This window comes from Salmo trutta, unplaced genomic scaffold (genome assembly GCF_901001165.1).
Source record: "Salmo trutta unplaced genomic scaffold, fSalTru1.1, whole genome shotgun sequence".
Lineage (NCBI taxonomy): Eukaryota > Metazoa > Chordata > Actinopteri > Salmoniformes > Salmonidae > Salmo > Salmo trutta.
In genome coordinates, this window is record NW_021822911.1 from 13,346,790 (window position 1) to 13,360,715 (window position 13,926).

Sequence of the window (13,926 nt, forward strand, 5' to 3'; positions counted from 1 at the left end):
TATTGTTGTTGGTTTGGTGTCAAATAAGCCTCTCTTTATATGTTATTTGCCGAATCTGTTTTCCATGTGGGTTTTATGCTAAAGCTCCCTATTTCAAGTTGGTAGCTAACTGGAAAATCGAATCAAATCAAAAATCTAATTTTATTGGTCACGTACACATGGTTAGCAGATGTTAATGCGAGTGTAGCGAAATGCTTGTGCTTCTAGTTCCAACAGTGCAGTAATATCTAACAAGTAATCTAACAATTCCCCAACAACTACCTAATACACACACATCTAAAGGGGTGAATGAGAATATGTACATATAAGTATATGGATGAGCGATGGCCGAGCGGCAGTGGCGGACTGGCCGTAGGGAGCACCGGGACATTTCCCAGTGGCCTGAGGGTCGTTTTGGCCTGCCGTGAATAGTGAACTTGACTAGCAATAATATAGCAAGCAGGAATGAGTTGACGGAGTATCCACGTATCAGGCGCAACTCTCACTCTCTCGCTGCAGTGTCCCCGCGCAAAAATGACATCAGGTCTCTCCACGACGCACATAGCAACCGTCTACCTGCTTCTCTACCGATAACATTTTAGACAAGTCGCACGGCGAAATGGACGGTCAGAAAAGGAAAGATGGAGCAGAGAGGGAGAGAATAGAAAACGAGAAAGGCCCTTGCCACAGACGCAGCTAAATGCTGCAAAATAAGCGACATATTCGACAGTAAGGGACCAGGTCAGTCAAAAACACCAGTTAAAACACACACACTGATACACACACACGACACCCAGCATGGCTAGTTAAAACACACACACCGATACACACACACGACACCCAGCATGGCTAGCTAAGTAGCCTAGCTAATAATAGTGACACAACGGCCGGCAGGCTAAACAGTTTGCACATCTTATATCTTCGTGGAGGAATTATATCATTGCAATGAGTGCAACATAGTGATCATAATATGGCATTGAAGGCAATGTTTCAACTAATAGTAAATCTAGACTATGGATTTGCCAGGACTCGGTCATGACTCATGCCACATACACTGGGGAAAGTGCACATACACTGTACAGCGAAACAGGCTACAGTAACGTAACCATAATACATCCATGAACGGAACACAGTAGCCTGTGTGACACAGCACAGGAAATGACAAAGATCATTAACGCCATTAGTACCATCATTACAAGTTACATTAATATAAGGCTCTGGGAAAAATGAACAAACCTGTTCCACTCTGCTGTCCCCTGTTGATTTCCAGTTTTTAAGTATTTAAGATGATTGACGAGAACAGTATCATCCAACCATCGGGTAACTTGTTTCATGCGCATCAAAGGTGAGGGTGAATTTCAGATGTTCACTGCTTGTATTGATGAAGGAGTGGAATCGATGAAGTTCCTCTGCTGTCCCCTGGAATAGATGGAACACGTCATCAATGAAGACATTTACAGAGCCTGATGAGCTGCTAGAATGGATTGTTGGGACTGACAATCACATTCTTCTCTAACAACCCCACATACAGTTTGGCATAATAAGATGCTGTTTTTAAACTACAATGACCATAATGCACTGCGTGCCTACTTGTCTTGTCTGTGTTTCTTTTACACCTGCTATGTAAAAGAGATAGAAGAATGCACAATGGTCAATGCTATCTGGCATCCTTGGGACATCCCTACCCTAAACCATAACCTTAATCATTTTAAATGTCAACTTCAACGGGCTAGGGACGTCCCAAGGATGTATCTCTACCTGAAAATACATGATCTAAGTGATTGATAGTTGGTATTCAGCAGTCATAAAGCCTTATTTACTTTAATGAACTACTAAAATAGTGTTTTTGTCAGACAGCATAAACAGCAGCTCTACACTTTATTGAGTGACTGATCCATTCATCCTTCCATCCCTCCTCAGCCTTCCTCTCCTCTGAAGACCCAGTGAGGGTGGAGCTCAGTCAGAGAGCTGTTGAGGGACTGGTTAGGAAGAACACTTCTACAGCCAGAGAGGTGAGAGGTCACACATGGTTTAGATGGTAAATATTTATGTCCCCCTAGCGGTTCATCACATCAGCAAAAGGGAATATGTTCCATCATCCATGTTTATTTACATTAGTGCAAATTGTCCACTGATATTGGTGTAATTTCTCACCCCTTTTGGCTGTATGAAAGTTAATTTCCCCTCAGACACACACATTTGTTCTTTGTTAATATGAAGGTAATTTGTGTAAAATGTATTTTTCCCCTCATTCACCCCATCTCTTTACATTGCTTATGCATAATCAGTGGCCTGACTGCATCCAGACTATGTCAAAGGCCCATCCTGGTAGATCTGAACCTAATGCAGTTTGGAGTGATCGGATGACAGAAGTCACATTTAGGTGCCAGGTGTAACTGAGGCCATAGATGCTCCATATCCATTACTTTGAGTGTTTTATATAATATGACTAAATATGTTTCTGTGTTGCAGGGGTAGTAAAGAAATGGAACAGCAAGGCCACAGAACATGACATAAGCAGAGCTGTGGGAGACCACCTCAAGCCCCTGGTAGAGCCGGGGGTGGTGTTTACCACTCCACCACGCCTTCAGCAGGCTGGAAAAGGTTAAGATTTGTATGAAAGATACTTATAATTCTCAGCAGACAGTATCTGCTGTAAAAACAGTAATCTGTGTAGAGACCAGGGTCTGGCCCTGAGGTCATCTCTCCCTGGTACCATATAGAACAGAAACATTAACTCATGCTCTGGAATGCAGTCTCTTTAGGTTTTATCACCCAAAAGACATTGTAAATCACCTGTCAGTGTTTTCTCCCAGAGGCCCATCCTCAGTAGAACACACAGACATGATAGTTCTAAGAACCCTCTATTCTGTTGCATAAAACAACCATTTGATGCAATAAAAGTATTATAACATAATGTTTCAGTTTTGCTCACAGTGTCCACTGAAAGTTGACTAGTAACAACAACTGGGACCTAAAAGACACCCACCATGAGACCCACTAAATCTGCCCAAGAAGAGGAAAACAAAATAAAAACCCACACCAAACTTAAAGACAGGAAGCAAACCAAAAAGGTGGAGCAACTAAAGGTGTTGACTCTCCACATGTATCAAGACAACTGGAGCACTGGGCCAGGCACTCTTAAATAGAACCTGGACCAGCTCAGGTGAAACACCTTCCCACTAACGAGATGGACAAGCCAGCACAGGTGTAACACATACTGACTAACGAGGTGACACCAATCAGTGCGTCCTACGTGCTAACGAGCTATACATGCTAACAAGCTATACGTGCTAAAGTCCAACCTCAAAACATAAAATGGAAAAACAAAGCCTGTAACACCTTCCCCCTTAAGACAACAAATATATCCTATGCTTTTGTTGGACAAGTTTGCTCACCACCAACAGAAAACTTCCATTTCATATTATAATCAACTACAAAGCTTCACCTTCTACAATATAAACATGGTGTCTACTGGCTGTCTACAATTAAAAACAAGAAAAAAACATTTTTAAATAATAATATACAATAGTATAATTTCTCTCTTTCTTTCTATAGATTCCTAAAACTCACTAGCTTCTAGAACTCTCGTCCCCTTGAAACGAAACCCAAACAAAACTCATCTCCAATACAAATTGTGATCCATAACAAAGCAATGGCTAAACACAAAACTTTTTAACTGCCAACCTTGAGACAATCAGAAACCAAGTTGTCCTTACCACGGACATGTCTGATTTCAAGAGGAAACTCTGGCAATATCCGTAGTAACTTTCCACCTCACTGCAGAGCTTCTCACTCTTTTCAGGGTTCACTAGATAGGCATGTTGTTGGATCGGGGCCCAGTCCCCAATGTTATGCTCTAGTACATTTGGGTTGGCACATCTGAGAATGAACCCTGATATTCTAAAAGCAGGGCAACAATGTCAATATAATTGTACCAAAAATTGTCAGTTGGTTGCATCAATAATTATCATTGCTAAATGTTACATGAATTGCAAATATGAAATATTTGATTGCATAGTCTTATTTTCAATGTCTTTTCAATGACATTTTGCTAGGTAGGATAGCCCTAATGTCAAAACACAGTTTTTAAACTATCATTATGACATCATGGATGAATTCTAGAATATACTACATATCCTAGAAACCTGGTTAAACTATCATTATGACATCATGGATGAATACTAGATTATACTATATAGCCTCAAAATCTTAAGTTTTAAGATGTCCAAATCTAAACATAAAATGTGCTATATACACAAACATCTGCCACAATAATCATATTACTTGTATTTTTTTAAACAAGCACCTTATAAACTGCACAAGCACCAGAAACGCTGTTGTTTTGACAAGTAGCAATAAATCACTGATATCAATTAGGGGAGAAATCAGGTTGTGCGAGAGGAGGGAGATGAGGTTGAACGTCCTGTTAAAACTAACAGCTCATAAACCACACGGAATCTGGGAATAATGTGTACATCACTGGTTAGAGGACAATTTGTAGAAAACAGATCACTACATTTTGAAGTGTCACATTGTGATTCAAGTGGGTCACCAACGTGGTAAGTGTAACACAACTCTTTTTTTGTTAGTCACTTTTTGTTAAATCACATAAATAGTTCTCTTTCAATTCAGAGCCTGGATTTTTCCCCTGAGGCTAATATCCACATCACGCTGAAATCAATTGAATGGGGCAAACCTTTAGGGTTCTACATTGTGAAATTCCTTAAAATACTCCTGCTACAATGTTAAAAACATTCTTTATTGTGAAATTTTTTCATTGATATCATGAAATAACTCCATGTATTTTCTGATGTTTGATCAGAGATCTTTTATCAAAGTATCTCTTGTCACACTGATCACAGCTATAAGGTTTCTCTCCTGTGTGTGCTCTCTTGTGTAGAGTCAGAGAGCCAGATCGAGAAAAACTCTTCCCACATTGACCACAGCTATAAGGTTTCTCTCCTGTGTGTGTTCTCTGGTGCACTGTCAGCTCTCCAGATTGACCAAAACTCTTCCCACATTGACCACAGCTATAAGGTTTCTCTCCTGTGTGTGTTCTCTGGTGCACAGTCAGCTCTCCAGATCGACCAAAACTCTTCCCACATCGATCACAGCTGTAAGTTCTCTCTCCTGTGTGTGTTCTCTGGTGTGATACCAGATGGCCAGATTGACCAAAACTCTTCCCACATTGATCACAGCTATAAGGTTTCTCTCCTGTGTGTGTTCTCTGGTGTAGAGTCAGAGTGCTAGATGTAGTAAAACTCTTCCCACATTGACCACAGCTATAAGGTCTCTCTCCTGTGTGTGTTCTCTTGTGTAGAGTCAGAGAGCCAGATTGACCAAAACTCTTCCCACATTGATCACAGCTATAAGGTTTCTCTTCTGTATGTATTCTCTGGTGTTGAGTCAGAGAGCCAGATTGACCAAAACTCTTCCCACATTGATCACAGCTATAAGGTTTCTCTCCTGTGTGTATTCTCTGGTGCACTGTCAGCTTTTCAGATCGACCAAAACTCTTCCCACATTGATCACAGCTATAAGATTTCTCTCCTGTGTGTGTTTTCTGATGAATTTTAATGCCTGATGAGGTGAATCTTTTCCCACAGTCAGAGCAGCAGTGACTTCTCTTCCCTGTGGATCTCTGCAGGTTTTTCTTGAGGTGTTCTGGTCTGGAGACACTCTTCTCTGCCTTGTCAGCATCATGAGGTTGTTGAGGCTCCCCAGAGGATCCACGATAGTTAAGTATCTCTCCTGTGTGAACAACAAAGTCAGACAGATGATTAAAGGCCCACAACAGCGGTAATCCACTGTAAAAGGTGATGCCAACAGCTAGCCATGATGTTATACAACAATTGACGTCTGTAATGAATGTTAAAATTATTTGACAATTGTCTTAACTTCTTATGGGCAGGGGGCAGTATTTTGACGTCCGGATGAAAGGCATGCCCGTAGTAAACTGCCTGCTACTCAGGCTCAGAAGGTAGGATATGCATATTATTAGTAGATCTGGATAGAAAACACTCTGCAGTTTCTAGAACTGTTTGAATGATGTCTGTGAGTATAACAGAACTCATATGGCAGGCAAAAACCTGAGAAAAATCCAACTAGGAAGTGTGGAAATCTGAGGTTTGTAGTTTTTCAAGTGATTGCCTATACAGTATACAGTGACTTAGGGTTCATTTTGCACTTCCTAAGGCTTCCACTAGATGTCAACAGTCTTTAGAACGTTGTTTCATGCTTCTACTGTGAATAGGGAGAGAATAAGAGCTCCTGGAAGTAGATGAGTGAGAGAATGACATGAGTTCATGACTCCCGTGAGAGTCAGCTGTGTTCCTTTTCTTTTTTGAAGACATTGGAATTGTCCGGTTGGAATATTACTGAAGATTTATGTTAAAAACATCCTAAAGATTGATGCTATACATTGTTTGACATGTTTCTACAAACGTAAATATAACATTTTTTGACTTTTCGTCGTGACATTTTGCACGCGCTTCCTGCATTTGGAGTACTGGACTAAACGCGAGAACAAAAAGGAGGTATTTGGACATAAATGGACTTTATCGAACAAAACAAACCTTTATTCTGGAACTGGGATGCCTGGGAGTGCATTCCGATGAAGATCATCAAAGGTAAGTGAATATTTATAATGTAATTTTTGTCATTTCTGTTGACTCAAATGCCGGGTATCTGTAAGGCTTGTTTTGATATCTGAGCGCTGTACTCAGATTATTGCAAAATTTGCTTTAGCCGTAAAGCTTTTTTGAAATCTGACACAGCAGTTGCATTAACCTCTCTTGGGTAGGGGGCAGTATTTTCACGGCCGGACGAAAAACGTACCCAAATTAAACGGCCTGCTACTCGGGCCCAGGAACTAGAATATGCATATTATTAGTAGATATGGATCGAAAACACTCTAAAGTTTCCAAAACTGTTAAAATAATGTCTGTGAGTATAACAGAACTCGTATGGCAGGCAAAAACCTGAGAAAAATCCAACCAGGAAGTGGGAATTCTCAAGTTTGTAGTTTAAGCCTATGTATTGTTCAATCTGACAATTAATCTGGATGGTTGTACAGTCGTCTCAAATAAAACTGTGAAGGACCTCGGCGTTACTCTGGACCCTGATCTCTCTTTTGAAGAACATATCAAGACTGTTTCAAGGACAGCTTTTTTCCATCTACGTAACATTGCAAAAATCAGAAACTTTCTGTCCAAAAATGACGCATAAAAATTAATCCATGCTTTTGTTACTTCTAGGCTGGACTACTGCAATGCTCTACTTTCCGGCTACCCGGATAAAGCACTAAACAAACTTCAGTTAGTGCTAAATACGGCTGCTAGAATCCTGACTAGAACCAAAAAATTTGATCATATTACTCCAGTGCTAGCCTCCCTACACTGGCTTCCTGTTAAGGCAAGGGCTGATTTCAAGGTTTTACTGCTAACCTACAAAGCATTACATGGGCTTGCTCCTACCTATCTTTCCGATTAGGTCCTGCCGTACATACCTACACGTACGCTACGGTCACAAGACGCAGGCCTCCTAATTGTCCCTAGAATTTCTAAGCAAACGGCTGGAGGTAGGGCTTTCTCCTATAGAGCTTCATTTTTATGGAATGGTCTGCCTACCCATGTGAGAGACGCAGACTCAGTCTCAACCTTTAAGTCTTTACTGAAGACTTATCTCTTCAGTAGGTCCTATGATTAAGTATAGTCTGGCCCAGGAGTGTGAAGGTGAACGGAAAGGCTGGAGCAACGAACCGCCCTTGCTGTCTCTGCCTTGCCGGTTCCCCTCTTTCCACTGGGATTCTCTGCCTCTAACCCTATTACAGGGGCTGAGTCACTGACTTACTGGTGTTCTTCCATGCCGTCCATGGGAGGGGTGCGTCACTTGAGTGGGTTGAGTCACTGACGTGGTCTTCCTGTCTGGGTTGGCGCCCCCCCTTGGGTTGTGCCATGGCGGAGATTTTTGTGGGCTATACTCGGCCTTGTCTTCGGACGGTAAGTTGGTGGTTGTAGACATCCCTCTAATGGTGTGGGGGCTGTGCTTTGGCAAAGTGGGTGGGGTTATATCCTGCCTGTTTGGCCCTGTCCGGGGGTATCATCGGATGGGGCCACAGTGTCTTCTGATCCCTCCTGTCTCAGCCTCCAATATTTATGCTGCAGTAGTTTGTGTCGGGGGGCTAGGGTCAGTCTGTTACATCTGGAGTATTCTCTTGTCTTATCCGGTGTCCTGTGTGAATTTAAATATGCTCTCTCTAGTTCTCTCTTTCTTTCTCTCTTTCTTTCTTTCTCTCGGAGGACCTGAGCCCTAGGACCATGCCTCGGGACTACCTGGCATGATGACTCCTTGCTGTCCCCAGTCCACCTGGCCATGCTGCTGCTCCAGTTTCAACTGTTCTGCATGCGGCTACGGAACCCTGACCTGTTCACCGGACGTGCTTGTTGCACCCTCGACAACTACTATGATTATTATTATTTGACCATGCTGGTCATTTATGAACATTTTAACAACTTGACCATGTTCTGTTATAATATCCACCCGGCACAGCCAGAAGAGGACTGGACACCCCTCATAGCCTTGTTCCTCTCTAGGTTTCTTCCTAGGTTTTTGGCCTTTCTAGGGAGTTTTTCCTAGGGAGTTTTTCCTAGCCACCGTGCTTCTTTCACATGCATTGCTTGCTGTTTGGGGTTTTAGGCTGGGTTTCTGTACAGCACTTTGAGATTTCAGCTGATATACGAAGGGCTATATAAATAAAATTGATTTGATATAACACTTGTATCTTTCAATGTTTATGATGAGTATTTCTGTAATTTGATTTGGCTCTCTGCAACTTGACCGGATGTTTTTTGAGACAATGCATTACTGAACATAACGCGCCAATTTAAACTGAGGTTTTTGGATATAAAGATGAACTTTATCGAACAAAACAAACATGTATTGTGTAACATGGAGTCCTGGGAGTGCAACCAGATGAAGATCAAAGGTCAGTGATTAATTTGAAAGCTATTTCTGATTTTTGTGACTCCTCTCCTTGGCTGGAAAATGTCTGTATGTCTTTTTGTGGTTAGGCGGTGTCCTAACATAATCGCATGGTATGCTTTCGCCGTAAAGCCTTTTTGAAATCTGACACCTTGGCTGGATTAACAACAAGTTAAGCTTTATTTTGATGTATTGCACTTGTGATTTCATGAAAGTTTAATATTTATAGTAATTTCATTTGAATTTGGCGCTCTGCCATTACACCAGATGTAATAACGTCCCACCTATCTTAAAGCATCAGACAAGTTACGTACATACAGTTGATTTTATTAAAACACATGGAGCGATTGATAGAAAGAACAGATGACTCTTGGTTGACCAAGATTTATTTTAGTTGGGGACAGCACTAGAACATGATTTTGGGGCTCCCGAGTGGCACAGCGGTCTGCATCTCAGTGCTTGAGGCATCACTACAGACACCCTGGTTCAAATCCAGGCTGTATCACAACCGGCCTTGATTTGGAGTCCCATAGGGCGGCGCACAATTGGCCCAGCGTCGTCCGGGGTAGACCGTCATTGTAAATAAGAATTTGTTCTTAACTGACTTGCCTAGTTAAATAAAGGTTACATTTAAATAAATAAAAAGTGTTTTATGACAAACCATTTTTTTTAAATCCATCAAGGCACCAATTTTGAGAAGGGTTTAAAACAAAGGTTTCAAACCAATTCATGAATGTAATTAAATCTAGGTATGTTTTGCCTTTAATGTAATGGCATGAAAAGAAATTGGTTGAATATTATACAATGACTTATCAACAGCTCTAATAATTTGCCTCCACAAGAAATCTTCACTGGCAGTTATAGAATATACTATATAGCCTAGAAATCTGGTTAAAGTGGTCGCCTAGGATAGGGGGCGCTACAGCGATTTTTGAAAAAAATATGTGCCCATTTTAAACGGCCTCCTACTCAAACTCAGAAGCTAGGATATGCATATAATTAGTAGATATGGATAGAAAACACCCTACATTTTCTAAAACTGTTTGAATGGTGTCTGTGAGTATAACAGAACTCATTTGGCAGTCAAAACCCCGAGACAGTTTCTAACAGGATGTGGAAATTTGATTTGCGGACTCAACTTCAGCACTTTGCCTATAAATCACACCGTGAGCTATGGTTCATTGAGCACTTCCTATGGCTTCCACTAGATGTCCCCAGTCTTTACAAAGTGGTTTGAGTCTCCTACTATCAAAACTGTCTGAACGAGAGGCTGTTGATCTTGGTCACATGGGGAGGGCCATCACCATTATGACGCCAGCGCCCCTATTTTAGTTGGGGACAGCACTAGAACATGATTTTGGGGCTCCCGAGTGGCATAGCGGTCTAAGACATTTTATCTCTGTGCTTGCGGCGTCACTACAGGCTGTATCAAAACCGGCCGTGATTGGGAGTCCCATAGGGTGGTGCACAATTGGCCCAGCGTCGTCCGGCGGTAGGCCATCATTGGAAATAAGAATTTGTTCTTAATCTTAACTGACTTGCCTAGTTAAATAAAGGTTACATTTAAATAAATAAGTGTTTTTTGACAAACCGTTTTTCACAAATCCATCACGGGACCAACTTTGAGAAGGGTTTAAAACAAAGGTTTCAAACCAATTCATGAATGTTATTGAATCTAGGTATGTTTCGCCTTTAATGTAATGGCATGAAAAAAAATTGGCTGAATATTATACAATGACTTATCAACAGCTGTAATAATTTGCCCCCCACAGGAAATCTACACGGGTAATTATAGAATATACCATATAGCCTAGAAACCTGGTTAAACTATCATTAGGACATCAGGGATGAATTCTAGAATATACTATATCGCCTAGAAACCTGGTTAAACTATCATTATGACATCATGGATGAATTCTAGAATATACTATATATCCTTGAAATCTGTTTAAAACAATCATTTTGACCTCATGGATGGCCAGTCCTTGTATTCATAGTGTAGTGAATTCAGGGGATAGCCCTGAGCTTAACTCAAAGTTGGGTCGTGACTGTCAAGCCAACACCTTATAACTGTTATGCCAAGATGTCTGAACGTCTAGACGGGGTAGCTAGGTGTTGGGTTACGGTTGCTACAATAGCTTTCTCTATGAATTTGAGAGTGGATACATTTCTCCAGCCCCCATCCCTCAGCTGTTTACCAAACCAAGTCTCTGGGCAGCCATTTTGTTGCTGTTTAAAAAAAACACATCAATCAACCAATCTGCAGTTCAAACACTGTTTTGGTAATAAGATGATGGGGTTGGAGAAATGTAACTACTTTCAAATTCATAGACAGACCTATGGATGCAAGGACTGGCCATCCGTGATATCAACATTATAGTTTTAACCATGTTGAGGCTATACAGTGTTGATTTACATTGTTTCTAAACATTGGAGTAAAAAAAGGTTATTTAGGGTTCTGATGGGATACAACAACAGTACTTACCAGTGTTAATCAGGGAACGGTTTCTCAAAACCATCTTACGGCTAAGTTCATCGTTGGATGTCTTAAGATGCGTTTGAGAAACCGAGCCCAGAAATCCAGTTTCCTCCTTTTTGGATGTGACAGTCATCTCCCCATCCTCCTCTTTCTCTTCCTCCTCCTCCTTCACTCTGAACGCGTCTTCCTCTTCTTCTTTCACTGTAACAGCCTCACCCTCTACTTCATGTTTTACTGAGACATCCTCTTCTTCCTCCTCTTCTTTCACGACAACGTTCAGCCACAGTCCATCTTTCGCCGTCGAGCTAACACCCTCTTCTTTAGGAGAGTAGCTCAGTGAACTCATGGTCGGGGATGTTAGCTAGCTAGGCTAATGCTAATTTATCCAGCCCGCTAGCTGACCAATAACAACAACACCGTAAATATGAAATTAAATCTGATAACTAACTAGACGACAGTAGTGGGTTTTAAACACAGTTGCTAATATACACGAAAGCGTCTAAAGAGCTTTATTGGTTCGGCTATTTTGTCTAGCGAGCTACCGAGGTGGCTAACTAACTGTTGCTACTGTTGAAAGAAGAGTTTCGTCCACTAGATTATACGTCACACCAACAGCATTACCTTAAATTCCCAGACCGCCATCTGCTGACTGGAGTGGGTAACGCAGTTGAGTAAAATGTATATTTTATTTTCAGACAAGTTAAAGGTGTAGGAAGTATGAGTTTTTACTCACCAGTGTAACGATACAGTATGTTTAAAGACTTAACCTAGTTGTATTAAATATCTGGTTACCTATAAGCATATTATTACATATTTATATATTTTTAATTGAATTTTAGTTCACCTTTATTTAACCAGGTAGGCCAGTTTAGAACAAGTTCTCATTTACAACTGCGACCTGGCCAAGATAAAGCAAAGCAGTGCGACACAAACAACAACACAGAGTTACACATGGAATAAACAAACGTACAGTCAATAACACAATAGAAAAGTCTATATACAGTGTGTGCAAATGAGGTAAGATTAGGGAGGTAAGGCAATAAATAGGCCGTAGTGACGAAGTAATTACAATTGAGCAATTAATGTGCAGAAGATGGATGTGCAAGTAGAGATACTGGGGTGCAAAGGACCAAAACAATAAATAACAATATGGTGATGAGGTACAGTTGAAGTCGGAAGTTTACATACACCTTAGCCAAATACATTTAAACTCAGTTTTTCTCAATTCCTGACTTTTAATCCTAGTAAAAATCCCCTGTCTTAGGTCAGTTAGGATCACCACTTTATTTTAAGAATGTGAAATGTCAGAATAATAGTAGAGAGAATGATTTATTTCAGCTTTAATTTCTTTCATCACATTCCCAGTGGGTCAGAAGTTTACATACACTCAATTAGTATTTGGTGGCATTGCCTTTAAATTGTTTAACTTGGGTTAAATGTTTCGGGTAGCCTTCCACAAGCTTCCCACAATAAGTTGGATGGATTTTGACCCATTCCTCCTGACAGAGCTGGTGTAACTGAGTCAGGTTTGTAGGCCTCCTTGCTCGCACACGCTTTTTCAGTTCTGCCCACAAATTTTCTATAGGATTGAGGTCAGGGCTTTGTGATGGCCACTCCAATACCCTGACTTTGTTGTCCTTAAGCCATTTTGCCACAACTTTGGAAGTATGCTTGGAGTCATTGTCCATTTGTAAAACCCATTTGCGACCAAGCTTTAACTTCCTGGCTGATGTCTTGAGATGTTGCTTCAATATATCCACATAATTTTCCTTTCTTATGATGCCATCTATTTTGTGAAGTGCACCAGTCCCTCCTGCAGCAAAGCACCCACACAACATGATGCTGCCACCCCCGTGCTTCACGGTTGGGATGGTGTTCTTCGGCTTGCAAGCATCCCCCTTTTTCTTCCAAACATAACGATGGTCATTATGGACAAACAGTTCTATTTTTGTATAATCAGACCAGATGACATTTTTCCAAAATGTACAATCTTCGTCCCTATGTGCAGTTGCAAACCGTAGTATGGCTTTTTCATGGAGGTTTTGGAGCAGTGGCTTCTTCCTTGCTGAGCGGCCTTTCAGGTTATGTCAATATAGGATTAGTTTTTCTGTGGATATAGATACTTCTGTACCTGTTTCCTCCAGCATCTTCACAAGGTCCTTTGCTGTTGTTCTGGGATTGATTTGCACTTTTCGCACCAAAGTATGTTCATCTCTAGGAGACAGAACGCGTCTCCTCCTGAACGGTACGATGGCTGCGTGGTCCCAGGGTGTTTATACTTCCGTACTATTCTTTGTACAGATGAATGTGGTATATTCAGGCCTTTGGAAATTGCTCCCAAGGATGAACCAGACTTGTGGAGGTCTACAATTTTTTTTCTGAGGTCTTGGCTGATTTCTTTTGATTTTCCCATGATGTCAAGCAAGGGGGCACTGAGTTTGAAGGTAGGCCTTGAAATACATCCACAGGTACACCTCCAATTG

At 41.2% G+C, this 13,926-nt stretch overlaps 1 protein-coding gene across 1 annotated transcript in view; it reads left to right on the forward strand.

Moving 5' to 3' along the window:
• The window catches only part of LOC115186489 (zinc finger protein 271-like), a gene marked incomplete at its 3' end in the record, with an annotated part of 177,799 nt that overhangs the window by 135,145 nt on the left and 28,728 nt on the right, over positions 1-13,926 (forward strand). The window lies entirely within an intron of this gene.